The 24,659-nt window shown below is 56.2% G+C and overlaps 48 non-coding genes and 1 pseudogene across 48 annotated transcripts; all 49 read right to left on the bottom strand.

Moving 5' to 3' along the window:
* Positions 1 to 130: 130 nt before the first annotated feature.
* Positions 131 to 244, bottom strand: LOC140585669 (U5 spliceosomal RNA). Its single transcript, XR_011987607.1, has one exon. It is a non-coding gene; the product is annotated as a U5 spliceosomal RNA (small nuclear RNA).
* Positions 245 to 684: 440 nt separating this feature from the next.
* Positions 685 to 876, bottom strand: LOC140585921 (U2 spliceosomal RNA). Its single transcript, XR_011987858.1, has one exon. It is a non-coding gene; the product is annotated as a U2 spliceosomal RNA (small nuclear RNA).
* A 195-nt stretch (positions 877 to 1,071) lies between these two features.
* LOC140585670 (U5 spliceosomal RNA) lies at positions 1,072 to 1,185 on the bottom strand. Its single transcript, XR_011987608.1, has one exon. It is a non-coding gene; the product is annotated as a U5 spliceosomal RNA (small nuclear RNA).
* A 455-nt stretch (positions 1,186 to 1,640) lies between these two features.
* On the bottom strand, positions 1,641 to 1,869 carry LOC140586031 (U2 spliceosomal RNA; annotated as a pseudogene).
* A 1,969-nt stretch (positions 1,870 to 3,838) lies between these two features.
* On the bottom strand, positions 3,839 to 3,952 carry LOC140585672 (U5 spliceosomal RNA). The gene has a single exon (XR_011987610.1). It is a non-coding gene; the product is annotated as a U5 spliceosomal RNA (small nuclear RNA).
* Positions 3,953 to 4,371: 419 nt separating this feature from the next.
* On the bottom strand, positions 4,372 to 4,563 carry LOC140585922 (U2 spliceosomal RNA). The gene has a single exon (XR_011987859.1). It is a non-coding gene; the product is annotated as a U2 spliceosomal RNA (small nuclear RNA).
* Positions 4,564 to 4,758: 195 nt separating this feature from the next.
* On the bottom strand, positions 4,759 to 4,872 carry LOC140585673 (U5 spliceosomal RNA). Its single transcript, XR_011987611.1, has one exon. It is a non-coding gene; the product is annotated as a U5 spliceosomal RNA (small nuclear RNA).
* Positions 4,873 to 5,313: 441 nt separating this feature from the next.
* On the bottom strand, positions 5,314 to 5,505 carry LOC140585923 (U2 spliceosomal RNA). The gene has a single exon (XR_011987860.1). It is a non-coding gene; the product is annotated as a U2 spliceosomal RNA (small nuclear RNA).
* A 195-nt stretch (positions 5,506 to 5,700) lies between these two features.
* LOC140585674 (U5 spliceosomal RNA) lies at positions 5,701 to 5,814 on the bottom strand. The gene has a single exon (XR_011987612.1). It is a non-coding gene; the product is annotated as a U5 spliceosomal RNA (small nuclear RNA).
* Positions 5,815 to 6,233: 419 nt separating this feature from the next.
* Positions 6,234 to 6,425, bottom strand: LOC140585924 (U2 spliceosomal RNA). Its single transcript, XR_011987861.1, has one exon. It is a non-coding gene; the product is annotated as a U2 spliceosomal RNA (small nuclear RNA).
* Positions 6,426 to 6,620: 195 nt separating this feature from the next.
* On the bottom strand, positions 6,621 to 6,734 carry LOC140585675 (U5 spliceosomal RNA). The gene has a single exon (XR_011987613.1). It is a non-coding gene; the product is annotated as a U5 spliceosomal RNA (small nuclear RNA).
* A 440-nt stretch (positions 6,735 to 7,174) lies between these two features.
* On the bottom strand, positions 7,175 to 7,366 carry LOC140585925 (U2 spliceosomal RNA). The gene has a single exon (XR_011987862.1). It is a non-coding gene; the product is annotated as a U2 spliceosomal RNA (small nuclear RNA).
* A 195-nt stretch (positions 7,367 to 7,561) lies between these two features.
* LOC140585676 (U5 spliceosomal RNA) lies at positions 7,562 to 7,675 on the bottom strand. Its single transcript, XR_011987614.1, has one exon. It is a non-coding gene; the product is annotated as a U5 spliceosomal RNA (small nuclear RNA).
* Positions 7,676 to 8,126: 451 nt separating this feature from the next.
* On the bottom strand, positions 8,127 to 8,318 carry LOC140585926 (U2 spliceosomal RNA). Its single transcript, XR_011987863.1, has one exon. It is a non-coding gene; the product is annotated as a U2 spliceosomal RNA (small nuclear RNA).
* Positions 8,319 to 8,513: 195 nt separating this feature from the next.
* LOC140585677 (U5 spliceosomal RNA) lies at positions 8,514 to 8,627 on the bottom strand. Its single transcript, XR_011987615.1, has one exon. It is a non-coding gene; the product is annotated as a U5 spliceosomal RNA (small nuclear RNA).
* Positions 8,628 to 9,066: 439 nt separating this feature from the next.
* Positions 9,067 to 9,258, bottom strand: LOC140585927 (U2 spliceosomal RNA). The gene has a single exon (XR_011987864.1). It is a non-coding gene; the product is annotated as a U2 spliceosomal RNA (small nuclear RNA).
* A 195-nt stretch (positions 9,259 to 9,453) lies between these two features.
* LOC140585678 (U5 spliceosomal RNA) lies at positions 9,454 to 9,567 on the bottom strand. Its single transcript, XR_011987616.1, has one exon. It is a non-coding gene; the product is annotated as a U5 spliceosomal RNA (small nuclear RNA).
* Positions 9,568 to 9,994: 427 nt separating this feature from the next.
* LOC140585928 (U2 spliceosomal RNA) lies at positions 9,995 to 10,186 on the bottom strand. The gene has a single exon (XR_011987865.1). It is a non-coding gene; the product is annotated as a U2 spliceosomal RNA (small nuclear RNA).
* A 195-nt stretch (positions 10,187 to 10,381) lies between these two features.
* Positions 10,382 to 10,495, bottom strand: LOC140585679 (U5 spliceosomal RNA). The gene has a single exon (XR_011987617.1). It is a non-coding gene; the product is annotated as a U5 spliceosomal RNA (small nuclear RNA).
* Positions 10,496 to 10,947: 452 nt separating this feature from the next.
* Positions 10,948 to 11,139, bottom strand: LOC140585930 (U2 spliceosomal RNA). Its single transcript, XR_011987867.1, has one exon. It is a non-coding gene; the product is annotated as a U2 spliceosomal RNA (small nuclear RNA).
* A 195-nt stretch (positions 11,140 to 11,334) lies between these two features.
* On the bottom strand, positions 11,335 to 11,448 carry LOC140585680 (U5 spliceosomal RNA). Its single transcript, XR_011987618.1, has one exon. It is a non-coding gene; the product is annotated as a U5 spliceosomal RNA (small nuclear RNA).
* Positions 11,449 to 11,901: 453 nt separating this feature from the next.
* On the bottom strand, positions 11,902 to 12,093 carry LOC140585931 (U2 spliceosomal RNA). The gene has a single exon (XR_011987868.1). It is a non-coding gene; the product is annotated as a U2 spliceosomal RNA (small nuclear RNA).
* A 195-nt stretch (positions 12,094 to 12,288) lies between these two features.
* Positions 12,289 to 12,402, bottom strand: LOC140585681 (U5 spliceosomal RNA). Its single transcript, XR_011987619.1, has one exon. It is a non-coding gene; the product is annotated as a U5 spliceosomal RNA (small nuclear RNA).
* A 452-nt stretch (positions 12,403 to 12,854) lies between these two features.
* LOC140585932 (U2 spliceosomal RNA) lies at positions 12,855 to 13,046 on the bottom strand. Its single transcript, XR_011987869.1, has one exon. It is a non-coding gene; the product is annotated as a U2 spliceosomal RNA (small nuclear RNA).
* A 195-nt stretch (positions 13,047 to 13,241) lies between these two features.
* Positions 13,242 to 13,355, bottom strand: LOC140585683 (U5 spliceosomal RNA). The gene has a single exon (XR_011987621.1). It is a non-coding gene; the product is annotated as a U5 spliceosomal RNA (small nuclear RNA).
* Positions 13,356 to 13,811: 456 nt separating this feature from the next.
* LOC140585933 (U2 spliceosomal RNA) lies at positions 13,812 to 14,003 on the bottom strand. The gene has a single exon (XR_011987870.1). It is a non-coding gene; the product is annotated as a U2 spliceosomal RNA (small nuclear RNA).
* Positions 14,004 to 14,198: 195 nt separating this feature from the next.
* Positions 14,199 to 14,312, bottom strand: LOC140585684 (U5 spliceosomal RNA). The gene has a single exon (XR_011987622.1). It is a non-coding gene; the product is annotated as a U5 spliceosomal RNA (small nuclear RNA).
* Positions 14,313 to 14,746: 434 nt separating this feature from the next.
* On the bottom strand, positions 14,747 to 14,938 carry LOC140585934 (U2 spliceosomal RNA). Its single transcript, XR_011987871.1, has one exon. It is a non-coding gene; the product is annotated as a U2 spliceosomal RNA (small nuclear RNA).
* Positions 14,939 to 15,133: 195 nt separating this feature from the next.
* LOC140585685 (U5 spliceosomal RNA) lies at positions 15,134 to 15,247 on the bottom strand. The gene has a single exon (XR_011987623.1). It is a non-coding gene; the product is annotated as a U5 spliceosomal RNA (small nuclear RNA).
* A 435-nt stretch (positions 15,248 to 15,682) lies between these two features.
* Positions 15,683 to 15,874, bottom strand: LOC140585935 (U2 spliceosomal RNA). Its single transcript, XR_011987872.1, has one exon. It is a non-coding gene; the product is annotated as a U2 spliceosomal RNA (small nuclear RNA).
* A 195-nt stretch (positions 15,875 to 16,069) lies between these two features.
* LOC140585686 (U5 spliceosomal RNA) lies at positions 16,070 to 16,183 on the bottom strand. The gene has a single exon (XR_011987624.1). It is a non-coding gene; the product is annotated as a U5 spliceosomal RNA (small nuclear RNA).
* A 454-nt stretch (positions 16,184 to 16,637) lies between these two features.
* On the bottom strand, positions 16,638 to 16,829 carry LOC140585936 (U2 spliceosomal RNA). Its single transcript, XR_011987873.1, has one exon. It is a non-coding gene; the product is annotated as a U2 spliceosomal RNA (small nuclear RNA).
* A 195-nt stretch (positions 16,830 to 17,024) lies between these two features.
* LOC140585687 (U5 spliceosomal RNA) lies at positions 17,025 to 17,138 on the bottom strand. Its single transcript, XR_011987625.1, has one exon. It is a non-coding gene; the product is annotated as a U5 spliceosomal RNA (small nuclear RNA).
* Positions 17,139 to 17,555: 417 nt separating this feature from the next.
* On the bottom strand, positions 17,556 to 17,747 carry LOC140585937 (U2 spliceosomal RNA). The gene has a single exon (XR_011987874.1). It is a non-coding gene; the product is annotated as a U2 spliceosomal RNA (small nuclear RNA).
* Positions 17,748 to 17,942: 195 nt separating this feature from the next.
* On the bottom strand, positions 17,943 to 18,056 carry LOC140585689 (U5 spliceosomal RNA). Its single transcript, XR_011987627.1, has one exon. It is a non-coding gene; the product is annotated as a U5 spliceosomal RNA (small nuclear RNA).
* Positions 18,057 to 18,492: 436 nt separating this feature from the next.
* Positions 18,493 to 18,684, bottom strand: LOC140585938 (U2 spliceosomal RNA). Its single transcript, XR_011987875.1, has one exon. It is a non-coding gene; the product is annotated as a U2 spliceosomal RNA (small nuclear RNA).
* A 195-nt stretch (positions 18,685 to 18,879) lies between these two features.
* On the bottom strand, positions 18,880 to 18,993 carry LOC140585690 (U5 spliceosomal RNA). The gene has a single exon (XR_011987628.1). It is a non-coding gene; the product is annotated as a U5 spliceosomal RNA (small nuclear RNA).
* Positions 18,994 to 19,431: 438 nt separating this feature from the next.
* On the bottom strand, positions 19,432 to 19,623 carry LOC140585939 (U2 spliceosomal RNA). Its single transcript, XR_011987876.1, has one exon. It is a non-coding gene; the product is annotated as a U2 spliceosomal RNA (small nuclear RNA).
* A 195-nt stretch (positions 19,624 to 19,818) lies between these two features.
* On the bottom strand, positions 19,819 to 19,932 carry LOC140585691 (U5 spliceosomal RNA). Its single transcript, XR_011987629.1, has one exon. It is a non-coding gene; the product is annotated as a U5 spliceosomal RNA (small nuclear RNA).
* A 447-nt stretch (positions 19,933 to 20,379) lies between these two features.
* On the bottom strand, positions 20,380 to 20,571 carry LOC140585941 (U2 spliceosomal RNA). Its single transcript, XR_011987878.1, has one exon. It is a non-coding gene; the product is annotated as a U2 spliceosomal RNA (small nuclear RNA).
* Positions 20,572 to 20,766: 195 nt separating this feature from the next.
* LOC140585692 (U5 spliceosomal RNA) lies at positions 20,767 to 20,880 on the bottom strand. The gene has a single exon (XR_011987630.1). It is a non-coding gene; the product is annotated as a U5 spliceosomal RNA (small nuclear RNA).
* Positions 20,881 to 21,307: 427 nt separating this feature from the next.
* Positions 21,308 to 21,499, bottom strand: LOC140585942 (U2 spliceosomal RNA). Its single transcript, XR_011987879.1, has one exon. It is a non-coding gene; the product is annotated as a U2 spliceosomal RNA (small nuclear RNA).
* A 195-nt stretch (positions 21,500 to 21,694) lies between these two features.
* On the bottom strand, positions 21,695 to 21,808 carry LOC140585693 (U5 spliceosomal RNA). The gene has a single exon (XR_011987631.1). It is a non-coding gene; the product is annotated as a U5 spliceosomal RNA (small nuclear RNA).
* A 445-nt stretch (positions 21,809 to 22,253) lies between these two features.
* Positions 22,254 to 22,445, bottom strand: LOC140585943 (U2 spliceosomal RNA). The gene has a single exon (XR_011987880.1). It is a non-coding gene; the product is annotated as a U2 spliceosomal RNA (small nuclear RNA).
* A 195-nt stretch (positions 22,446 to 22,640) lies between these two features.
* LOC140585695 (U5 spliceosomal RNA) lies at positions 22,641 to 22,754 on the bottom strand. The gene has a single exon (XR_011987633.1). It is a non-coding gene; the product is annotated as a U5 spliceosomal RNA (small nuclear RNA).
* A 406-nt stretch (positions 22,755 to 23,160) lies between these two features.
* On the bottom strand, positions 23,161 to 23,352 carry LOC140585944 (U2 spliceosomal RNA). Its single transcript, XR_011987881.1, has one exon. It is a non-coding gene; the product is annotated as a U2 spliceosomal RNA (small nuclear RNA).
* A 195-nt stretch (positions 23,353 to 23,547) lies between these two features.
* On the bottom strand, positions 23,548 to 23,661 carry LOC140585696 (U5 spliceosomal RNA). Its single transcript, XR_011987634.1, has one exon. It is a non-coding gene; the product is annotated as a U5 spliceosomal RNA (small nuclear RNA).
* Positions 23,662 to 24,091: 430 nt separating this feature from the next.
* Positions 24,092 to 24,283, bottom strand: LOC140585945 (U2 spliceosomal RNA). Its single transcript, XR_011987882.1, has one exon. It is a non-coding gene; the product is annotated as a U2 spliceosomal RNA (small nuclear RNA).
* Positions 24,284 to 24,478: 195 nt separating this feature from the next.
* On the bottom strand, positions 24,479 to 24,592 carry LOC140585697 (U5 spliceosomal RNA). The gene has a single exon (XR_011987635.1). It is a non-coding gene; the product is annotated as a U5 spliceosomal RNA (small nuclear RNA).
* Between the last annotated feature and the right edge of the window lie 67 nt (positions 24,593 to 24,659).

Here is a 24,659-nt window from a genome sequence, read left to right on the forward strand (position 1 = left end):
CCTCACCAGCCCCTCTGGCAGGTGTCGCCCGGCGAGTCCACGCGTGATCCAGGGAGACCACAGCCGCGCCACCGGGCACCTAACGCCAGCCGCTAAGCCGGGCCCAGTCTTCCTTTGACAGCAGCAGTGCAGCTCTGCTTGGGCAGAGCCTCCAAAAATACCATGAACTCATCGCTATCCCTCTCCACGGAAATCTTTAGTAAAAGGCGAAAGATTTATACGGGATGAAGAGAGACCCGAGTCGATATGGGGCCGCCGCCAAGCCCGTCGCCGTTAGCCGGGCCTGCGTGACGCCCCCGCTCGGAGTAGAATGCCCAGGGGCGTCGCAGCCGCCGTCCTCGGGGCCCCGACTCCTCCCTGTCCTCCTGTCCTCTCAAAAGACAGCAATCATTTTAACAAACATGAGGGGAAATTCAAAAGGCAAAGATGACATCATGCCTTACCTCAGCGCAGCTGTCCACCGCACAAACAGTGTGTCACCTTCCTTTAAAAAAAAAAAAAAAAAAAAAAAAAAAAAAAAAAGAAAAACGGCGGGAAACGGGGGCCACGCACAGACAGGGCCCCCCCCCTCACAGCACTCAGTCTATTAGTCACTCACTCACTCACTCAGTCAGTCAGTCAGTCAGTCAGTCAGTCAGTCAGTCAGTCAGTCAGTCAGTTCTGCCTTTCGACAACAGGGGGCAGTAGAGGTGCACCATTCCCGGAAGCACTGCAATACCGGGTCGATGCGTGGAGCGGACGGGGCAAGCCCCACTTCCGGCTCCCTGTTCCAAAAATCCGTTTAATATGTGGTCCCCTCCATGGGGGACGTATCAGATATTAAACTGATAAGAACAGATACTACACTTGATCTTAGCCAAAAGGCCGAGAAGCGATACCCACAAATTGCGCCCCGCCGGGCGCCGGCATGCGGGATGCCGACGGAGCTGGCGCGGCTCAGCCCTCACCAGCCCCTCTGGCAGGTGTCGCCCGGCGAGTCCACGCGTGATCCAGGGAGACCACAGCCGCGCCACCGGGCACCTAACGCCAGCCGCTAAGCCGGGCCCAGTCTTCCTTTGACAGCAGCAGTGCAGCTCTGCTTGGGCAGAGCCTCCAAAAATACCATGAACTCATCGCTATCCCTCTCCACGGAAATCTTTAGTAAAAGGCGAAAGATTTATACGGGATGAAGAGAGACCCGAGTCGATATGGGGCCGCCGCCAAGCCCGTCGCCGTTAGCCGGGCCTGCGTGACGCCCCCGCTCGGAGTAGAATGCCCAGGGGCGTCGCAGCCGCCGTCCTCGGGGCCCCGACTCCTCCCTGTCCTCCTGTCCTCTCAAAAGACAGCAATCATTTTAACAAACATGAGGGGAAATTCAAAAGGCAAAGATGACATCATGCCTTACCTCAGCGCAGCTGTCCACCGCACAAACAGTGTGTCACCTTCCTTTAAAAAAAAAAAAAAAAAAAAAAAAAAAAAAAAGAAAACCGGCGGGAAACGGGGGCCACGCACAGACAGGGCCCCCCCCCTCACAGCACTCAGTCTATTAGTCACTCACTCACTCACTCCAGTCAGTCAGTCAGTCAGTCAGTCAGTCAGTCAGTCAGTCAGTCAGTCAGTCAGTCAGTCAGTCAGTTCTGCCTTTCGACAACAGGGGGCAGTAGAGGTGCACCATTCCCGGAAGCACTGCAATACCGGGTCGATGCGTGGAGCGGACGGGGCAAGCCCCACTTCCGGCTCCCTGTTCCAAAAATCCGTTTAATATGTGGTCCCCTCCATGGGGGACGTATCAGATATTAAACTGATAAGAACAGATTTTTTTTTTTTTTTTTTTTATTCATCTTTAATCAACATTTCTGCATACAATCTAAAACCAACACATAAAACTATAAAGACATTTATCACACTACCCATAATAAGCTAACTTCAACACTAAAAGAAATACACATATAAATCACACTCCTAACCTATTCAATCATAAAACAACAACATATATAACACATATTATAAAACAATCATATAATACCACATACATAAAACTTCTAAAATACTTCAACCCTACAACACCATTACAACACACGTTAAAACAGTATTAAATACATAAATACAGCAGAAATCCTAAAATGTTTAAAAAGGTAAAACACTATCATCATCACCAATATCCCCATTAAAACTAAGGTCCCCCCCCGACTCGGCAGCAACTAAAAAAGAGCGTTCATTAGCAAAGTCCTGCTGCCCTGCATAAAAACGTCTCTCTTGGGGGGAGACCAAAACACTTTGCAGATCCATTTGCTCTAAGGGGAAGATCGCTTCTCGGCCTAAAGCAGTGTCCTCGTTCCTCCGGGCCTTCTTCCTCCTCCTGCATTGGACAAACCTGGAGGGAGAGGTTGCGCGCTTTTCAGCCACGGCCACTTGACCCTTACCAGGGGACTCCACCGAAGCGCTGGAGGCCGTGGACTCCCCATCGGCACCGGCGAAGGGCTGTTCCTCGCTGTTCTCAGCTCCCCTCTCGGCTCCCCCGTGCATCTCAGCGCAGCCCGGCAGTGCCTGCTGTCGGGCCCCGTCCACAGCCGAACCCCGAGCAACGGCGTCGGCCCAGGACGGTTTGCGCTGAGGGCAGCTCCGAGCCAGATGGTCCTCACCTCTGCACAGGTTACACCGGAGGGGGCCCTTGCAGTCCTTCGCCAGGTGACCGACGTCCAGGCATCTCCAGCACTTCATGGTGGTACAGGAGTCCGCGGTGTGGCCCAGGCCGTGGCACAAGCGGCAGGAGGAGGGTTGCCCGGAGTAAAAAAGGTAGCCCTTGCAACGACCTATAATAAAATAAGCAGGTGGGTGGCTATACCCGTCAGGGGAGCTAGCGTCGGGGCGCAGGCACACCCGGAACTGCCTGCGCCCAGTCCAGACACCCAGCTGGTCTCTCACGTCCCTGTGCCCAGGGACCACGTCGACAAACCTGCCCAGGAAGGCAGCCACCGCTTCAGCTGGAACGAAGGGGTCCAAGACGTGGACGGTGATCACTCTCCGGTCCAGCTTCCACAGTGGCTCCACGTCATAGAACATCCGGCGAAGCTCTTCCTCCAAGCGGCTGCATGCAGCCAACATCCTCTTGTAGCCCTCTTCCGTAGTGCAAGTCACATAGAAGAAGGCCGAAGACTGGTTGCGCTGCACACAGATGATGTCTTCCATGGTGAGTCCCAGGAGGCCGAAGAGCACCTCCCGGATGAAGCTCAGTCTCTCCGGGAAACTCTCCGGTTCCTCCTGGTGAGTCCACTTGAAGGCTGCTGTATGCCGGATGACTACGACGGTCCTGTGTGGGCTCCCGGACATCCTGGCGATGGTGGGCAAGAGAGTCCTCGGGAGCCGGGCAGGGAGTCGACGTGTCCCAGCTGGGTGCCTAAACTAATAAAAGCTGGAAATAAAACCCCAAGCTCACCCTGCGGGAACGGCGGTCAAGCCACCCGAACCTGCACGTTAGGCTTGCAAGGGCTACCCAAAATAAAAAAAAGCGCTAAAAGGAGACAACAGCTAGCCCCGTGGCAGCGGCGGTCAAGCCACCTGCTGGTCACGCTTTAGGTTCGCTGTTGCCTCCACTAAAAAACCTGGCAATAAAAATCCCTCCAAAAAGCAGCACTTGATCTTAGCCAAAAGGCCGAGAAGCGATACCCACAAATTGCGCCCCGCCGGGCGCCGGCATGCGGGATGCCGACGGAGCTGGCGCGGCTCAGCCCTCACCAGCCCCTCTGGCAGGTGTCGCCCGGCGAGTCCACGCGTGATCCAGGGAGACCACAGCCGCGCCACCGGGCACCTAACGCCAGCCGCTAAGCCGGGCCCAGTCTTCCTTTGACAGCAGCAGTGCAGCTCTGCTTGGGCAGAGCCTCCAAAAATACCATGAACTCATCGCTATCCCTCTCCACGGAAATCTTTAGTAAAAGGCGAAAGATTTATACGGGATGAAGAGAGACCCGAGTCGATATGGGGCCGCCGCCAAGCCCGTCGCCGTTAGCCGGGCCTGCGTGACGCCCCCGCTCGGAGTAGAATGCCCAGGGGCGTCGCAGCCGCCGTCCTCGGGGCCCCGACTCCTCCCTGTCCTCCTGTCCTCTCAAAAGACAGCAATCATTTTAACAAACATGAGGGGAAATTCAAAAGGCAAAGATGACATCATGCCTTACCTCAGCGCAGCTGTCCACCGCACAAACAGTGTGTCACCTTCCTTTAAAAAAAAAAAAAAAAAAAAAAAAAAAAAAAAAGAAAAACGGCGGGAAACGGGGGCCACGCACAGACAGGGCCCCCCCCCTCACAGCACTCAGTCTATTAGTCACTCACTCACTCACTCAGTCAGTCAGTCAGTCAGTCAGTCAGTCAGTTCTGCCTTTCGACAACAGGGGGCAGTAGAGGTGCACCATTCCCGGAAGCACTGCAATACCGGGTCGATGCGTGGAGCGGACGGGGCAAGCCCCACTTCCGGCTCCCTGTTCCAAAAATCCGTTTAATATGTGGTCCCCTCCATGGGGGACGTATCAGATATTAAACTGATAAGAACAGATACTACACTTGATCTTAGCCAAAAGGCCGAGAAGCGATACCCACAAATTGCGCCCCGCCGGGCGCCGGCATGCGGGATGCCGACGGAGCTGGCGCGGCTCAGCCCTCACCAGCCCCTCTGGCAGGTGTCGCCCGGCGAGTCCACGCGTGATCCAGGGAGACCACAGCCGCGCCACCGGGCACCTAACGCCAGCCGCTAAGCCGGGCCCAGTCTTCCTTTGACAGCAGCAGTGCAGCTCTGCTTGGGCAGAGCCTCCAAAAATACCATGAACTCATCGCTATCCCTCTCCACGGAAATCTTTAGTAAAAGGCGAAAGATTTATACGGGATGAAGAGAGACCCGAGTCGATATGGGGCCGCCGCCAAGCCCGTCGCCGTTAGCCGGGCCTGCGTGACGCCCCCGCTCGGAGTAGAATGCCCAGGGGCGTCGCAGCCGCCGTCCTCGGGGCCCCGACTCCTCCCTGTCCTCCTGTCCTCTCAAAAGACAGCAATCATTTTAACAAACATGAGGGGAAATTCAAAAGGCAAAGATGACATCATGCCTTACCTCAGCGCAGCTGTCCACCGCACAAACAGTGTGTCACCTTCCTTTAAAAAAAAAAAAAAAAAAAAAAAAAAAAAAAAAAAGAAAAACGGCGGGAAACGGGGGCCACGCACAGACAGGGCCCCCCCCCTCACAGCACTCAGTCTATTAGTCACTCACTCACTCACTCAGTCAGTCAGTCAGTCAGTCAGTCAGTCAGTCAGTCAGTCAGTCAGTCAGTTCTGCCTTTCGACAACAGGGGGCAGTAGAGGTGCACCATTCCCGGAAGCACTGCAATACCGGGTCGATGCGTGGAGCGGACGGGGCAAGCCCCACTTCCGGCTCCCTGTTCCAAAAATCCGTTTAATATGTGGTCCCCTCCATGGGGGACGTATCAGATATTAAACTGATAAGAACAGATACTACACTTGATCTTAGCCAAAAGGCCGAGAAGCGATACCCACAAATTGCGCCCCGCCGGGCGCCGGCATGCGGGATGCCGACGGAGCTGGCGCGGCTCAGCCCTCACCAGCCCCTCTGGCAGGTGTCGCCCGGCGAGTCCACGCGTGATCCAGGGAGACCACAGCCGCGCCACCGGGCACCTAACGCCAGCCGCTAAGCCGGGCCCAGTCTTCCTTTGACAGCAGCAGTGCAGCTCTGCTTGGGCAGAGCCTCCAAAAATACCATGAACTCATCGCTATCCCTCTCCACGGAAATCTTTAGTAAAAGGCGAAAGATTTATACGGGATGAAGAGAGACCCGAGTCGATATGGGGCCGCCGCCAAGCCCGTCGCCGTTAGCCGGGCCTGCGTGACGCCCCCGCTCGGAGTAGAATGCCCAGGGGCGTCGCAGCCGCCGTCCTCGGGGCCCCGACTCCTCCCTGTCCTCCTGTCCTCTCAAAAGACAGCAATCATTTTAACAAACATGAGGGGAAATTCAAAAGGCAAAGATGACATCATGCCTTACCTCAGCGCAGCTGTCCACCGCACAAACAGTGTGTCACCTTCCTTTAAAAAAAAAAAAAAAAAAAAAAAAAAAAAAAAGAAAACCGGCGGGAAACGGGGGCCACGCACAGACAGGGCCCCCCCCCCTCACAGCACTCAGTCTATTAGTCACTCACTCACTCACTCAGTCAGTCAGTCAGTCAGTCAGTCAGTCAGTTCTGCCTTTCGACAACAGGGGGCAGTAGAGGTGCACCATTCCCGGAAGCACTGCAATACCGGGTCGATGCGTGGAGCGGACGGGGCAAGCCCCACTTCCGGCTCCCTGTTCCAAAAATCCGTTTAATATGTGGTCCCCTCCATGGGGGACGTATCAGATATTAAACTGATAAGAACAGATACTACACTTGATCTTAGCCAAAAGGCCGAGAAGCGATACCCACAAATTGCGCCCCGCCGGGCGCCGGCATGCGGGATGCCGACGGAGCTGGCGCGGCTCAGCCCTCACCAGCCCCTCTGGCAGGTGTCGCCCGGCGAGTCCACGCGTGATCCAGGGAGACCACAGCCGCGCCACCGGGCACCTAACGCCAGCCGCTAAGCCGGGCCCAGTCTTCCTTTGACAGCAGCAGTGCAGCTCTGCTTGGGCAGAGCCTCCAAAAATACCATGAACTCATCGCTATCCCTCTCCACGGAAATCTTTAGTAAAAGGCGAAAGATTTATACGGGATGAAGAGAGACCCGAGTCGATATGGGGCCGCCGCCAAGCCCGTCGCCGTTAGCCGGGCCTGCGTGACGCCCCCGCTCGGAGTAGAATGCCCAGGGGCGTCGCAGCCGCCGTCCTCGGGGCCCCGACTCCTCCCTGTCCTCCTGTCCTCTCAAAAGACAGCAATCATTTTAACAAACATGAGGGGAAATTCAAAAGGCAAAGATGACATCATGCCTTACCTCAGCGCAGCTGTCCACCGCACAAACAGTGTGTCACCTTCCTTTAAAAAAAAAAAAAAAAAAAAAAAAAAAAAAAAAGAAAACCGGCGGGAAACGGGGGCCACGCACAGACAGGGCCCCCCCCCCTCACAGCACTCAGTCTATTAGTCACTCACTCACTCACTCAGTCAGTCAGTCAGTCAGTCAGTCAGTCAGTCAGTCAGTCAGTCAGTCAGTTCTGCCTTTCGACAACAGGGGGCAGTAGAGGTGCACCATTCCCGGAAGCACTGCAATACCGGGTCGATGCGTGGAGCGGACGGGGCAAGCCCCACTTCCGGCTCCCTGTTCCAAAAATCCGTTTAATATGTGGTCCCCTCCATGGGGGACGTATCAGATATTAAACTGATAAGAACAGATACTACACTTGATCTTAGCCAAAAGGCCGAGAAGCGATACCCACAAATTGCGCCCCGCCGGGCGCCGGCATGCGGGATGCCGACGGAGCTGGCGCGGCTCAGCCCTCACCAGCCCCTCTGGCAGGTGTCGCCCGGCGAGTCCACGCGTGATCCAGGGAGACCACAGCCGCGCCACCGGGCACCTAACGCCAGCCGCTAAGCCGGGCCCAGTCTTCCTTTGACAGCAGCAGTGCAGCTCTGCTTGGGCAGAGCCTCCAAAAATACCATGAACTCATCGCTATCCCTCTCCACGGAAATCTTTAGTAAAAGGCGAAAGATTTATACGGGATGAAGAGAGACCCGAGTCGATATGGGGCCGCCGCCAAGCCCGTCGCCGTTAGCCGGGCCTGCGTGACGCCCCCGCTCGGAGTAGAATGCCCAGGGGCGTCGCAGCCGCCGTCCTCGGGGCCCCGACTCCTCCCTGTCCTCCTGTCCTCTCAAAAGACAGCAATCATTTTAACAAACATGAGGGGAAATTCAAAAGGCAAAGATGACATCATGCCTTACCTCAGCGCAGCTGTCCACCGCACAAACAGTGTGTCACCTTCCTTTAAAAAAAAAAAAAAAAAAAAAAAAAAAAAAAAAGAAAAACGGCGGGAAACGGGGGCCACGCACAGACAGGGCCCCCCCCCTCACAGCACTCAGTCTATTAGTCACTCACTCACTCACTCAGTCAGTCAGTCAGTCAGTCAGTCAGTCAGTCAGTCAGTCAGTCAGTCAGTCAGTCAGTCAGTTCTGCCTTTCGACAACAGGGGGCAGTAGAGGTGCACCATTCCCGGAAGCACTGCAATACCGGGTCGATGCGTGGAGCGGACGGGGCAAGCCCCACTTCCGGCTCCCTGTTCCAAAAATCCGTTTAATATGTGGTCCCCTCCATGGGGGACGTATCAGATATTAAACTGATAAGAACAGATACTACACTTGATCTTAGCCAAAAGGCCGAGAAGCGATACCCACAAATTGCGCCCCGCCGGGCGCCGGCATGCGGGATGCCGACGGAGCTGGCGCGGCTCAGCCCTCACCAGCCCCTCTGGCAGGTGTCGCCCGGCGAGTCCACGCGTGATCCAGGGAGACCACAGCCGCGCCACCGGGCACCTAACGCCAGCCGCTAAGCCGGGCCCAGTCTTCCTTTGACAGCAGCAGTGCAGCTCTGCTTGGGCAGAGCCTCCAAAAATACCATGAACTCATCGCTATCCCTCTCCACGGAAATCTTTAGTAAAAGGCGAAAGATTTATACGGGATGAAGAGAGACCCGAGTCGATATGGGGCCGCCGCCAAGCCCGTCGCCGTTAGCCGGGCCTGCGTGACGCCCCCGCTCGGAGTAGAATGCCCAGGGGCGTCGCAGCCGCCGTCCTCGGGGCCCCGACTCCTCCCTGTCCTCCTGTCCTCTCAAAAGACAGCAATCATTTTAACAAACATGAGGGGAAATTCAAAAGGCAAAGATGACATCATGCCTTACCTCAGCGCAGCTGTCCACCGCACAAACAGTGTGTCACCTTCCTTTAAAAAAAAAAAAAAAAAAAAAAAAAAAAAAAAAGAAAACCGGCGGGAAACGGGGGCCACGCACAGACAGGGCCCCCCCCCTCACAGCACTCAGTCTATTAGTCACTCACTCACTCACTCAGTCAGTCAGTCAGTCAGTCAGTCAGTCAGTCAGTCAGTCAGTCAGTCAGTTCTGCCTTTCGACAACAGGGGGCAGTAGAGGTGCACCATTCCCGGAAGCACTGCAATACCGGGTCGATGCGTGGAGCGGACGGGGCAAGCCCCACTTCCGGCTCCCTGTTCCAAAAATCCGTTTAATATGTGGTCCCCTCCATGGGGGACGTATCAGATATTAAACTGATAAGAACAGATACTACACTTGATCTTAGCCAAAAGGCCGAGAAGCGATACCCACAAATTGCGCCCCGCCGGGCGCCGGCATGCGGGATGCCGACGGAGCTGGCGCGGCTCAGCCCTCACCAGCCCCTCTGGCAGGTGTCGCCCGGCGAGTCCACGCGTGATCCAGGGAGACCACAGCCGCGCCACCGGGCACCTAACGCCAGCCGCTAAGCCGGGCCCAGTCTTCCTTTGACAGCAGCAGTGCAGCTCTGCTTGGGCAGAGCCTCCAAAAATACCATGAACTCATCGCTATCCCTCTCCACGGAAATCTTTAGTAAAAGGCGAAAGATTTATACGGGATGAAGAGAGACCCGAGTCGATATGGGGCCGCCGCCAAGCCCGTCGCCGTTAGCCGGGCCTGCGTGACGCCCCCGCTCGGAGTAGAATGCCCAGGGGCGTCGCAGCCGCCGTCCTCGGGGCCCCGACTCCTCCCTGTCCTCCTGTCCTCTCAAAAGACAGCAATCATTTTAACAAACATGAGGGGAAATTCAAAAGGCAAAGATGACATCATGCCTTACCTCAGCGCAGCTGTCCACCGCACAAACAGTGTGTCACCTTCCTTTAAAAAAAAAAAAAAAAAAAAAAAAAAAAAAAAAAAAAAACGGCGGGAAACGGGGGCCACGCACAGACAGGGCCCCCCCCCTCACAGCACTCAGTCTATTAGTCACTCACTCACTCACTCAGTCAGTCAGTCAGTCAGTCAGTCAGTCAGTCAGTCAGTTCTGCCTTTCGACAACAGGGGGCAGTAGAGGTGCACCATTCCCGGAAGCACTGCAATACCGGGTCGATGCGTGGAGCGGACGGGGCAAGCCCCACTTCCGGCTCCCTGTTCCAAAAATCCGTTTAATATGTGGTCCCCTCCATGGGGGACGTATCAGATATTAAACTGATAAGAACAGATACTACACTTGATCTTAGCCAAAAGGCCGAGAAGCGATACCCACAAATTGCGCCCCGCCGGGCGCCGGCATGCGGGATGCCGACGGAGCTGGCGCGGCTCAGCCCTCACCAGCCCCTCTGGCAGGTGTCGCCCGGCGAGTCCACGCGTGATCCAGGGAGACCACAGCCGCGCCACCGGGCACCTAACGCCAGCCGCTAAGCCGGGCCCAGTCTTCCTTTGACAGCAGCAGTGCAGCTCTGCTTGGGCAGAGCCTCCAAAAATACCATGAACTCATCGCTATCCCTCTCCACGGAAATCTTTAGTAAAAGGCGAAAGATTTATACGGGATGAAGAGAGACCCGAGTCGATATGGGGCCGCCGCCAAGCCCGTCGCCGTTAGCCGGGCCTGCGTGACGCCCCCGCTCGGAGTAGAATGCCCAGGGGCGTCGCAGCCGCCGTCCTCGGGGCCCCGACTCCTCCCTGTCCTCCTGTCCTCTCAAAAGACAGCAATCATTTTAACAAACATGAGGGGAAATTCAAAAGGCAAAGATGACATCATGCCTTACCTCAGCGCAGCTGTCCACCGCACAAACAGTGTGTCACCTTCCTTTAAAAAAAAAAAAAAAAAAAAAAAAAAAAAAGAAAAACGGCGGGAAACGGGGGCCACGCACAGACAGGGCCCCCCCCCTCACAGCACTCAGTCTATTAGTCACTCACTCACTCACTCAGTCAGTCAGTCAGTCAGTCAGTCAGTCAGTCAGTCAGTCAGTCAGTCAGTCAGTCAGTCAGTCAGTTCTGCCTTTCGACAACAGGGGGCAGTAGAGGTGCACCATTCCCGGAAGCACTGCAATACCGGGTCGATGCGTGGAGCGGACGGGGCAAGCCCCACTTCCGGCTCCCTGTTCCAAAAATCCGTTTAATATGTGGTCCCCTCCATGGGGGACGTATCAGATATTAAACTGATAAGAACAGATACTACACTTGATCTTAGCCAAAAGGCCGAGAAGCGATACCCACAAATTGCGCCCCGCCGGGCGCCGGCATGCGGGATGCCGACGGAGCTGGCGCGGCTCAGCCCTCACCAGCCCCTCTGGCAGGTGTCGCCCGGCGAGTCCACGCGTGATCCAGGGAGACCACAGCCGCGCCACCGGGCACCTAACGCCAGCCGCTAAGCCGGGCCCAGTCTTCCTTTGACAGCAGCAGTGCAGCTCTGCTTGGGCAGAGCCTCCAAAAATACCATGAACTCATCGCTATCCCTCTCCACGGAAATCTTTAGTAAAAGGCGAAAGATTTATACGGGATGAAGAGAGACCCGAGTCGATATGGGGCCGCCGCCAAGCCCGTCGCCGTTAGCCGGGCCTGCGTGACGCCCCCGCTCGGAGTAGAATGCCCAGGGGCGTCGCAGCCGCCGTCCTCGGGGCCCCGACTCCTCCCTGTCCTCCTGTCCTCTCAAAAGACAGCAATCATTTTAACAAACATGAGGGGAAATTCAAAAGGCAAAGATGACATCATGCCTTACCTCAGCGCAGCTGTCCACCGCACAAACAGTGTGTCACCTTCCTTTAAAAAAAAAAAAAAAAAAAAAAAAAAAAAAAGAAAACCGGCGGGAAACGGGGGCCACGCACAGACAGGGCCCCCCCCCTCACAGCACTCAGTCTATTAGTCACTCACTCACTCACTCAGTCAGTCAGTCAGTCAGTCAGTCAGTCAGTCAGTCAGTCAGTCAGTCAGTCAGTCAGTCAGTCAGTTCTGCCTTTCGACAACAGGGGGCAGTAGAGGTGCACCATTCCCGGAAGCACTGCAATACCGGGTCGATGCGTGGAGCGGACGGGGCAAGCCCCACTTCCGGCTCCCTGTTCCAAAAATCCGTTTAATATGTGGTCCCCTCCATGGGGGACGTATCAGATATTAAACTGATAAGAACAGATACTACACTTGATCTTAGCCAAAAGGCCGAGAAGCGATACCCACAAATTGCGCCCCGCCGGGCGCCGGCATGCGGGATGCCGACGGAGCTGGCGCGGCTCAGCCCTCACCAGCCCCTCTGGCAGGTGTCGCCCGGCGAGTCCACGCGTGATCCAGGGAGACCACAGCCGCGCCACCGGGCACCTAACGCCAGCCGCTAAGCCGGGCCCAGTCTTCCTTTGACAGCAGCAGTGCAGCTCTGCTTGGGCAGAGCCTCCAAAAATACCATGAACTCATCGCTATCCCTCTCCACGGAAATCTTTAGTAAAAGGCGAAAGATTTATACGGGATGAAGAGAGACCCGAGTCGATATGGGGCCGCCGCCAAGCCCGTCGCCGTTAGCCGGGCCTGCGTGACGCCCCCGCTCGGAGTAGAATGCCCAGGGGCGTCGCAGCCGCCGTCCTCGGGGCCCCGACTCCTCCCTGTCCTCCTGTCCTCTCAAAAGACAGCAATCATTTTAACAAACATGAGGGGAAATTCAAAAGGCAAAGATGACATCATGCCTTACCTCAGCGCAGCTGTCCACCGCACAAACAGTGTGTCACCTTCCTTTAAAAAAAAAAAAAAAAAAAAAAAAAAAAAAGAAAAACGGCGGGAAACGGGGGCCACGCACAGACAGGGCCCCCCCCCTCACAGCACTCAGTCTATTAGTCACTCACTCACTCACTCAGTCAGTCAGTCAGTCAGTCAGTCAGTCAGTCAGTCAGTCAGTCAGTCAGTCAGTCAGTCAGTCAGTTCTGCCTTTCGACAACAGGGGGCAGTAGAGGTGCACCATTCCCGGAAGCACTGCAATACCGGGTCGATGCGTGGAGCGGACGGGGCAAGCCCCACTTCCGGCTCCCTGTTCCAAAAATCCGTTTAATATGTGGTCCCCTCCATGGGGGACGTATCAGATATTAAACTGATAAGAACAGATACTACACTTGATCTTAGCCAAAAGGCCGAGAAGCGATACCCACAAATTGCGCCCCGCCGGGCGCCGGCATGCGGGATGCCGACGGAGCTGGCGCGGCTCAGCCCTCACCAGCCCCTCTGGCAGGTGTCGCCCGGCGAGTCCACGCGTGATCCAGGGAGACCACAGCCGCGCCACCGGGCACCTAACGCCAGCCGCTAAGCCGGGCCCAGTCTTCCTTTGACAGCAGCAGTGCAGCTCTGCTTGGGCAGAGCCTCCAAAAATACCATGAACTCATCGCTATCCCTCTCCACGGAAATCTTTAGTAAAAGGCGAAAGATTTATACGGGATGAAGAGAGACCCGAGTCGATATGGGGCCGCCGCCAAGCCCGTCGCCGTTAGCCGGGCCTGCGTGACGCCCCCGCTCGGAGTAGAATGCCCAGGGGCGTCGCAGCCGCCGTCCTCGGGGCCCCGACTCCTCCCTGTCCTCCTGTCCTCTCAAAAGACAGCAATCATTTTAACAAACATGAGGGGAAATTCAAAAGGCAAAGATGACATCATGCCTTACCTCAGCGCAGCTGTCCACCGCACAAACAGTGTGTCACCTTCCTTTAAAAAAAAAAAAAAAAAAAAAAAAAAAAAAGAAAAACGGCGGGAAACGGGGGCCACGCACAGACAGGGCCCCCCCCCTCACAGCACTCAGTCTATTAGTCACTCACTCACTCACTCAGTCAGTCAGTCAGTCAGTCAGTCAGTCAGTCAGTCAGTCAGTCAGTCAGTCAGTCAGTCAGTCAGTCAGTTCTGCCTTTCGACAACAGGGGGCAGTAGAGGTGCACCATTCCCGGAAGCACTGCAATACCGGGTCGATGCGTGGAGCGGACGGGGCAAGCCCCACTTCCGGCTCCCTGTTCCAAAAATCCGTTTAATATGTGGTCCCCTCCATGGGGGACGTATCAGATATTAAACTGATAAGAACAGATACTACACTTGATCTTAGCCAAAAGGCCGAGAAGCGATACCCACAAATTGCGCCCCGCCGGGCGCCGGCATGCGGGATGCCGACGGAGCTGGCGCGGCTCAGCCCTCACCAGCCCCTCTGGCAGGTGTCGCCCGGCGAGTCCACGCGTGATCCAGGGAGACCACAGCCGCGCCACCGGGCACCTAACGCCAGCCGCTAAGCCGGGCCCAGTCTTCCTTTGACAGCAGCAGTGCAGCTCTGCTTGGGCAGAGCCTCCAAAAATACCATGAACTCATCGCTATCCCTCTCCACGGAAATCTTTAGTAAAAGGCGAAAGATTTATACGGGATGAAGAGAGACCCGAGTCGATATGGGGCCGCCGCCAAGCCCGTCGCCGTTAGCCGGGCCTGCGTGACGCCCCCGCTCGGAGTAGAATGCCCAGGGGCGTCGCAGCCGCCGTCCTCGGGGCCCCGACTCCTCCCTGTCCTCCTGTCCTCTCAAAAGACAGCAATCATTTTAACAAACATGAGGGGAAATTCAAAAGGCAAAGATGACATCATGCCTTACCTCAGCGCAGCTGTCCACCGCACAAACAGTGTGTCACCTTCCTTTAAAAAAAAAAAAAAAAAAAAAAAAAAAAAAAAGAAAACCGGCGGGAAACGGGGGCCACGCACAGACAGGGCCCCCCCCCTCACAGCACTCAGTCTATTAGTCACTCACTCACTCACTCAGTCAGTCAGTCAGTCAGTCAGTCAGTCAGTCAGTCAGTCAGTCAGTTCTGCCTTTCGACAACAGGGGGCAGTAGAGGTGCACCATTCCCGGAAGCACTGCAATACCGGGTCGATGCGTGGAGCGGACGGGGCAAGCCCCACTTCCGGCTCCCTGTTCCAAAAATCCGTTTAATATGTGGTCCCCTCCATGGGGGACGTATCAGATATTAAACTGATAAGAACAGATACTACACTTGATCTTAGCCAAAAGGCCGAGAAGCGATACCCACAAATTGCGCCCCGCCGGGCGCCGGCATGCGGGATGCCGACGGAGCTGGCGCGGCTCAGCCCTCACCAGCCCCTCTGGCAGGTGTCGCCCGGCGAGTCCACGCGTGATCCAGGGAGACCACAGCCGCGCCACCGGGCACCTAACGCCAGCCGCTAAGCCGGGCCCAGTCTTCCTTTGACAGCAGCAGTGCAGCTCTGCTTGGGCAGAGCCTCCAAAAATACCATGAACTCATCGCTATCCCTCTCCACGGAAATCTTTAGTAAAAGGCGAAAGATTTATACGGGATGAAGAGAGACCCGAGTCGATATGGGGCCGCCGCCAAGCCCGTCGCCGTTAGCCGGGCCTGCGTGACGCCCCCGCTCGGAGTAGAATGCCCAGGGGCGTCGCAGCCGCCGTCCTCGGGGCCCCGACTCCTCCCTGTCCTCCTGTCCTCTCAAAAGACAGCAATCATTTTAACAAACATGAGGGGAAATTCAAAAGGCAAAGATGACATCATGCCTTACCTCAGCGCAGCTGTCCACCGCACAAACAGTGTGTCACCTTCCTTTAAAAAAAAAAAAAAAAAAAAAAAAAAAAAAAAAAAAAAACGGCGGGAAACGGGGGCCACGCACAGACAGGGCCCCCCCCCTCACAGCACTCAGTCTATTAGTCACTCACTCACTCACTCAGTCAGTCAGTCAGTCAGTCAGTCAGTCAGTCAGTCAGTCAGTCAGTTCTGCCTTTCGACAACAGGGGGCAGTAGAGGTGCACCATTCCCGGAAGCACTGCAATACCGGGTCGATGCGTGGAGCGGACGGGGCAAGCCCCACTTCCGGCTCCCTGTTCCAAAAATCCGTTTAATATGTGGTCCCCTCCATGGGGGACGTATCAGATATTAAACTGATAAGAACAGATACTACACTTGATCTTAGCCAAAAGGCCGAGAAGCGATACCCACAAATTGCGCCCCGCCGGGCGCCGGCATGCGGGATGCCGACGGAGCTGGCGCGGCTCAGCCCTCACCAGCCCCTCTGGCAGGTGTCGCCCGGCGAGTCCACGCGTGATCCAGGGAGACCACAGCCGCGCCACCGGGCACCTAACGCCAGCCGCTAAGCCGGGCCCAGTCTTCCTTTGACAGCAGCAGTGCAGCTCTGCTTGGGCAGAGCCTCCAAAAATACCATGAACTCATCGCTATCCCTCTCCACGGAAATCTTTAGTAAAAGGCGAAAGATTTATACGGGATGAAGAGAGACCCGAGTCGATATGGGGCCGCCGCCAAGCCCGTCGCCGTTAGCCGGGCCTGCGTGACGCCCCCGCTCGGAGTAGAATGCCCAGGGGCGTCGCAGCCGCCGTCCTCGGGGCCCCGACTCCTCCCTGTCCTCCTGTCCTCTCAAAAGACAGCAATCATTTTAACAAACATGAGGGGAAATTCAAAAGGCAAAGATGACATCATGCCTTACCTCAGCGCAGCTGTCCACCGCACAAACAGTGTGTCACCTTCCTTTAAAAAAAAAAAAAAAAAAAAAAAAAAAAAAAAGAAAACCGGCGGGAAACGGGGGCCACGCACAGACAGGGCCCCCCCCCTCACAGCACTCAGTCTATTAGTCACTCACTCACTCACTCAGTCAGTCAGTCAGTCAGTCAGTCAGTCAGTCAGTCAGTCAGTCAGTCAGTCAGTCAGTCAGTCAGTTCTGCCTTTCGACAACAGGGGGCAGTAGAGGTGCACCATTCCCGGAAGCACTGCAATACCGGGTCGATGCGTGGAGCGGACGGGGCAAGCCCCACTTCCGGCTCCCTGTTCCAAAAATCCGTTTAATATGTGGTCCCCTCCATGGGGGACGTATCAGATATTAAACTGATAAGAACAGATACTACACTTGATCTTAGCCAAAAGGCCGAGAAGCGATACCCACAAATTGCGCCCCGCCGGGCGCCGGCATGCGGGATGCCGACGGAGCTGGCGCGGCTCAGCCCTCACCAGCCCCTCTGGCAGGTGTCGCCCGGCGAGTCCACGCGTGATCCAGGGAGACCACAGCCGCGCCACCGGGCACCTAACGCCAGCCGCTAAGCCGGGCCCAGTCTTCCTTTGACAGCAGCAGTGCAGCTCTGCTTGGGCAGAGCCTCCAAAAATACCATGAACTCATCGCTATCCCTCTCCACGGAAATCTTTAGTAAAAGGCGAAAGATTTATACGGGATGAAGAGAGACCCGAGTCGATATGGGGCCGCCGCCAAGCCCGTCGCCGTTAGCCGGGCCTGCGTGACGCCCCCGCTCGGAGTAGAATGCCCAGGGGCGTCGCAGCCGCCGTCCTCGGGGCCCCGACTCCTCCCTGTCCTCCTGTCCTCTCAAAAGACAGCAATCATTTTAACAAACATGAGGGGAAATTCAAAAGGCAAAGATGACATCATGCCTTACCTCAGCGCAGCTGTCCACCGCACAAACAGTGTGTCACCTTCCTTTAAAAAAAAAAAAAAAAAAAAAAAAAAAAAAAAAAAGAAAAACGGCGGGAAACGGGGGCCACGCACAGACAGGGCCCCCCCCCTCACAGCACTCAGTCTATTAGTCACTCACTCACTCACTCAGTCAGTCAGTCAGTCAGTCAGTCAGTTCTGCCTTTCGACAACAGGGGGCAGTAGAGGTGCACCATTCCCGGAAGCACTGCAATACCGGGTCGATGCGTGGAGCGGACGGGGCAAGCCCCACTTCCGGCTCCCTGTTCCAAAAATCCGTTTAATATGTGGTCCCCTCCATGGGGGACGTATCAGATATTAAACTGATAAGAACAGATACTACACTTGATCTTAGCCAAAAGGCCGAGAAGCGATACCCACAAATTGCGCCCCGCCGGGCGCCGGCATGCGGGATGCCGACGGAGCTGGCGCGGCTCAGCCCTCACCAGCCCCTCTGGCAGGTGTCGCCCGGCGAGTCCACGCGTGATCCAGGGAGACCACAGCCGCGCCACCGGGCACCTAACGCCAGCCGCTAAGCCGGGCCCAGTCTTCCTTTGACAGCAGCAGTGCAGCTCTGCTTGGGCAGAGCCTCCAAAAATACCATGAACTCATCGCTATCCCTCTCCACGGAAATCTTTAGTAAAAGGCGAAAGATTTATACGGGATGAAGAGAGACCCGAGTCGATATGGGGCCGCCGCCAAGCCCGTCGCCGTTAGCCGGGCCTGCGTGACGCCCCCGCTCGGAGTAGAATGCCCAGGGGCGTCGCAGCCGCCGTCCTCGGGGCCCCGACTCCTCCCTGTCCTCCTGTCCTCTCAAAAGACAGCAATCATTTTAACAAACATGAGGGGAAATTCAAAAGGCAAAGATGACATCATGCCTTACCTCAGCGCAGCTGTCCACCGCACAAACAGTGTGTCACCTTCCTTTAAAAAAAAAAAAAAAAAAGAAAAACGGCGGGAAACGGGGGCCACGCACAGACAGGGCCCCCCCCCTCACAGCACTCAGTCTATTAGTCACTCACTCACTCACTCAGTCAGTCAGTCAGTCAGTCAGTCAGTCAGTCAGTCAGTCAGTCAGTCAGTCAGTCAGTCAGTTCTGCCTTTCGACAACAGGGGGCAGTAGAGGTGCACCATTCCCGGAAGCACTGCAATACCGGGTCGATGCGTGGAGCGGACGGGGCAAGCCCCACTTCCGGCTCCCTGTTCCAAAAATCCGTTTAATATGTGGTCCCCTCCATGGGGGACGTATCAGATATTAAACTGATAAGAACAGATACTACACTTGATCTTAGCCAAAAGGCCGAGAAGCGATACCCACAAATTGCGCCCCGCCGGGCGCCGGCATGCGGGATGCCGACGGAGCTGGCGCGGCTCAGCCCTCACCAGCCCCTCTGGCAGGTGTCGCCCGGCGAGTCCACGCGTGATCCAGGGAGACCACAGCCGCGCCACCGGGCACCTAACGCCAGCCGCTAAGCCGGGCCCAGTCTTCCTTTGACAGCAGCAGTGCAGCTCTGCTTGGGCAGAGCCTCCAAAAATACCATGAACTCATCGCTATCCCTCTCCACGGAAATCTTTAGTAAAAGGCGAAAGATTTATACGGGATGAAGAGAGACCCGAGTCGATATGGGGCCGCCGCCAAGCCCGTCGCCGTTAGCCGGGCCTGCGTGACGCCCCCGCTCGGAGTAGAATGCCCAGGGGCGTCGCAGCCGCCGTCCTCGGGGCCCCGACTCCTCCCTGTCCTCCTGTCCTCTCAAAAGACAGCAATCATTTTAACAAACATGAGGGGAAATTCAAAAGGCAAAGATGACATCATGCCTTACCTCAGCGCAGCTGTCCACCGCACAAACAGTGTGTCACCTTCCTTTAAAAAAAAAAAAAAAAAAAAAAAAAAAAAAAAGAAAACCGGCGGGAAACGGGGGCCACGCACAGACAGGGCCCCCCCCCTCACAGCACTCAGTCTATTAGTCACTCACTCACTCACTCAGTCAGTCAGTCAGTCAGTCAGTCAGTCAGTCAGTCAGTCAGTCAGTCAGTTCTGCCTTTCGACAACAGGGGGCAGTAGAGGTGCACCATTCCCGGAAGCACTGCAATACCGGGTCGATGCGTGGAGCGGACGGGGCAAGCCCCACTTCCGGCTCCCTGTTCCAAAAATCCGTTTAATATGTGGTCCCCTCCATGGGGGACGTATCAGATATTAAACTGATAAGAACAGATACTACACTTGATCTTAGCCAAAAGGCCGAGAAGCGATACCCACAAATTGCGCCCCGCCGGGCGCCGGCATGCGGGATGCCGACGGAGCTGGCGCGGCTCAGCCCTCACCAGCCCCTCTGGCAGGTGTCGCCCGGCGAGTCCACGCGTGATCCAGGGAGACCACAGCCGCGCCACCGGGCACCTAACGCCAGCCGCTAAGCCGGGCCCAGTCTTCCTTTGACAGCAGCAGTGCAGCTCTGCTTGGGCAGAGCCTCCAAAAATACCATGAACTCATCGCTATCCCTCTCCACGGAAATCTTTAGTAAAAGGCGAAAGATTTATACGGGATGAAGAGAGACCCGAGTCGATATGGGGCCGCCGCCAAGCCCGTCGCCGTTAGCCGGGCCTGCGTGACGCCCCCGCTCGGAGTAGAATGCCCAGGGGCGTCGCAGCCGCCGTCCTCGGGGCCCCGACTCCTCCCTGTCCTCCTGTCCTCTCAAAAGACAGCAATCATTTTAACAAACATGAGGGGAAATTCAAAAGGCAAAGATGACATCATGCCTTACCTCAGCGCAGCTGTCCACCGCACAAACAGTGTGTCACCTTCCTTTAAAAAAAAAAAAAAAAAAAAAAAAAAAAAAAAAGAAAAACGGCGGGAAACGGGGGCCACGCACAGACAGGGCCCCCCCCCTCACAGCACTCAGTCTATTAGTCACTCACTCACTCACTCAGTCAGTCAGTCAGTCAGTCAGTCAGTCAGTCAGTCAGTCAGTCAGTCAGTCAGTCAGTTCTGCCTTTCGACAACAGGGGGCAGTAGAGGTGCACCATTCCCGGAAGCACTGCAATACCGGGTCGATGCGTGGAGCGGACGGGGCAAGCCCCACTTCCGGCTCCCTGTTCCAAAAATCCGTTTAATATGTGGTCCCCTCCATGGGGGACGTATCAGATATTAAACTGATAAGAACAGATACTACACTTGATCTTAGCCAAAAGGCCGAGAAGCGATACCCACAAATTGCGCCCCGCCGGGCGCCGGCATGCGGGATGCCGACGGAGCTGGCGCGGCTCAGCCCTCACCAGCCCCTCTGGCAGGTGTCGCCCGGCGAGTCCACGCGTGATCCAGGGAGACCACAGCCGCGCCACCGGGCACCTAACGCCAGCCGCTAAGCCGGGCCCAGTCTTCCTTTGACAGCAGCAGTGCAGCTCTGCTTGGGCAGAGCCTCCAAAAATACCATGAACTCATCGCTATCCCTCTCCACGGAAATCTTTAGTAAAAGGCGAAAGATTTATACGGGATGAAGAGAGACCCGAGTCGATATGGGGCCGCCGCCAAGCCCGTCGCCGTTAGCCGGGCCTGCGTGACGCCCCCGCTCGGAGTAGAATGCCCAGGGGCGTCGCAGCCGCCGTCCTCGGGGCCCCGACTCCTCCCTGTCCTCCTGTCCTCTCAAAAGACAGCAATCATTTTAACAAACATGAGGGGAAATTCAAAAGGCAAAGATGACATCATGCCTTACCTCAGCGCAGCTGTCCACCGCACAAACAGTGTGTCACCTTCCTTTAAAAAAAAAAAAAAAAAAAAAAAAAAAAAAAAAGAAAAACGGCGGGAAACGGGGGCCACGCACAGACAGGGCCCCCCCCCTCACAGCACTCAGTCTATTAGTCACTCACTCACTCACTCAGTCAGTCAGTCAGTCAGTCAGTCAGTCAGTCAGTCAGTTCTGCCTTTCGACAACAGGGGGCAGTAGAGGTGCACCATTCCCGGAAGCACTGCAATACCGGGTCGATGCGTGGAGCGGACGGGGCAAGCCCCACTTCCGGCTCCCTGTTCCAAAAATCCGTTTAATATGTGGTCCCCTCCATGGGGGACGTATCAGATATTAAACTGATAAGAACAGATACTACACTTGATCTTAGCCAAAAGGCCGAGAAGCGATACCCACAAATTGCGCCCCGCCGGGCGCCGGCATGCGGGATGCCGACGGAGCTGGCGCGGCTCAGCCCTCACCAGCCCCTCTGGCAGGTGTCGCCCGGCGAGTCCACGCGTGATCCAGGGAGACCACAGCCGCGCCACCGGGCACCTAACGCCAGCCGCTAAGCCGGGCCCAGTCTTCCTTTGACAGCAGCAGTGCAGCTCTGCTTGGGCAGAGCCTCCAAAAATACCATGAACTCATCGCTATCCCTCTCCACGGAAATCTTTAGTAAAAGGCGAAAGATTTATACGGGATGAAGAGAGACCCGAGTCGATATGGGGCCGCCGCCAAGCCCGTCGCCGTTAGCCGGGCCTGCGTGACGCCCCCGCTCGGAGTAGAATGCCCAGGGGCGTCGCAGCCGCCGTCCTCGGGGCCCCGACTCCTCCCTGTCCTCCTGTCCTCTCAAAAGACAGCAATCATTTTAACAAACATGAGGGGAAATTCAAAAGGCAAAGATGACATCATGCCTTACCTCAGCGCAGCTGTCCACCGCACAAACAGTGTGTCACCTTCCTTTAAAAAAAAAAAAAAAAAAAAAAAAAAAAAAAGAAAACCGGCGGGAAACGGGGGCCACGCACAGACAGGGCCCCCCCCCTCACAGCACTCAGTCTATTAGTCACTCACTCACTCACTCAGTCAGTCAGTCAGTCAGTCAGTCAGTCAGTCAGTCAGTCAGTCAGTCAGTCAGTCAGTTCTGCCTTTCGACAACAGGGGGCAGTAGAGGTGCACCATTCCCGGAAGCACTGCAATACCGGGTCGATGCGTGGAGCGGACGGGGCAAGCCCCACTTCCGGCTCCCTGTTCCAAAAATCCGTTTAATATGTGGTCCCCTCCATGGGGGACGTATCAGATATTAAACTGATAAGAACAGATACTACACTTGATCTTAGCCAAAAGGCCGAGAAGCGATACCCACAAATTGCGCCCCGCCGGGCGCCGGCATGCGGGATGCCGACGGAGCTGGCGCGGCTCAGCCCTCACCAGCCCCTCTGGCAGGTGTCGCCCGGCGAGTCCACGCGTGATCCAGGGAGACCACAGCCGCGCCACCGGGCACCTAACGCCAGCCGCTAAGCCGGGCCCAGTCTTCCTTTGACAGCAGCAGTGCAGCTCTGCTTGGGCAGAGCCTCCAAAAATACCATGAACTCATCGCTATCCCTCTCCACGGAAATCTTTAGTAAAAGGCGAAAGATTTATACGGGATGAAGAGAGACCCGAGTCGATATGGGGCCGCCGCCAAGCCCGTCGCCGTTAGCCGGGCCTGCGTGACGCCCCCGCTCGGAGTAGAATGCCCAGGGGCGTCGCAGCCGCCGTCCTCGGGGCCCCGACTCCTCCCTGTCCTCCTGTCCTCTCAAAAGACAGCAATCATTTTAACAAACATGAGGGGAAATTCAAAAGGCAAAGATGACATCATGCCTTACCTCAGCGCAGCTGTCCACCGCACAAACAGTGTGTCACCTTCCTTTAAAAAAAAAAAAAAAAAAAAGAAAACCGGCGGGAAACGGGGGCCACGCACAGACAGGGCCCCCCCCCTCACAGCACTCAGTCTATTAGTCACTCACTCACTCAGTCAGTCAGTCAGTCAGTCAGTCAGTCAGTCAGTTCTGCCTTTCGACAACAGGGGGCAGTAGAGGTGCACCATTCCCGGAAGCACTGCAATACCGGGTCGATGCGTGGAGCGGACGGGGCAAGCCCCACTTCCGGCTCCCTGTTCCAAAAATCCGTTTAATATGTGGTCCCCTCCATGGGGGACGTATCAGATATTAAACTGATAAGAACAGATACTACACTTGATCTTAGCCAAAAGGCCGAGAAGCGATACCCACAAATTGCGCCCCGCCGGGCGCCGGCATGCGGGATGCCGACGGAGCTGGCGCGGCTCAGCCCTCACCAGCCCCTCTGGCAGGTGTCGCCCGGCGAGTCCACGCGTGATCCAGGGAGACCACAGCCGCGCCACCGGGCACCTAACGCCAGCCGCTAAGCCGGGCCCAGTCTTCCTTTGACAGCAGCAGTGCAGCTCTGCTTGGGCAGAGCCTCCAAAAATACCATGAACTCATCGCTATCCCTCTCCACGGAAATCTTTAGTAAAAGGCGAAAGATTTATACGGGATGAAGAGAGACCCGAGTCGATATGGGGCCGCCGCCAAGCCCGTCGCCGTTAGCCGGGCCTGCGTGACGCCCCCGCTCGGAGTAGAATGCCCAGGGGCGTCGCAGCCGCCGTCCTCGGGGCCCCGACTCCTCCCTGTCCTCCTGTCCTCTCAAAAGACAGCAATCATTTTAACAAACATGAGGGGAAATTCAAAAGGCAAAGATGACATCATGCCTTACCTCAGCGCAGCTGTCCACCGCACAAACAGTGTGTCACCTTCCTTTAAAAAAAAAAAAAAAAAAAAAAAAAAAAAAAAGAAAAACGGCGGGAAACGGGGGCCACGCACAGACAGGGCCCCCCCCCTCACAGCACTCAGTCTATTAGTCACTCACTCACTCACTCAGTCAGTCAGTCAGTCAGTCAGTCAGTCAGTCAGTCAGTCAGTTCTGCCTTTCGACAACAGGGGGCAGTAGAGGTGCACCATTCCCGGAAGCACTGCAATACCGGGTCGATGCGTGGAGCGGACGGGGCAAGCCCCACTTCCGGCTCCCTGTTCCAAAAATCCGTTTAATATGTGGTCCCCTCCATGGGGGACGTATCAGATATTAAACTGATAAGAACAGATACTACACTTGATCTTAGCCAAAAGGCCGAGAAGCGATACCCACAAATTGCGCCCCGCCGGGCGCCGGCATGCGGGATGCCGACGGAGCTGGCGCGGCTCAGCCCTCACCAGCCCCTCTGGCAGGTGTCGCCCGGCGAGTCCACGCGTGATCCAGGGAGACCACAGCCGCGCCACCGGGCACCTAACGCCAGCCGCTAAGCCGGGCCCAGTCTTCCTTTGACAGCAGCAGTGCAGCTCTGCTTGGGCAGAGCCTCCAAAAATACCATGAACTCATCGCTATCCCTCTCCACGGAAATCTTTAGTAAAAGGCGAAAGATTTATACGGGATGAAGAGAGACCCGAGTCGATATGGGGCCGCCGCCAAGCCCGTCGCCGTTAGCCGGGCCTGCGTGACGCCCCCGCTCGGAGTAGAA

The sequence above is a fragment of the Paramormyrops kingsleyae genome, unplaced genomic scaffold, assembly GCF_048594095.1.
Source record: "Paramormyrops kingsleyae isolate MSU_618 unplaced genomic scaffold, PKINGS_0.4 ups35, whole genome shotgun sequence".
NCBI classification, from domain to species: Eukaryota; Metazoa; Chordata; class Actinopteri; order Osteoglossiformes; family Mormyridae; genus Paramormyrops; species Paramormyrops kingsleyae.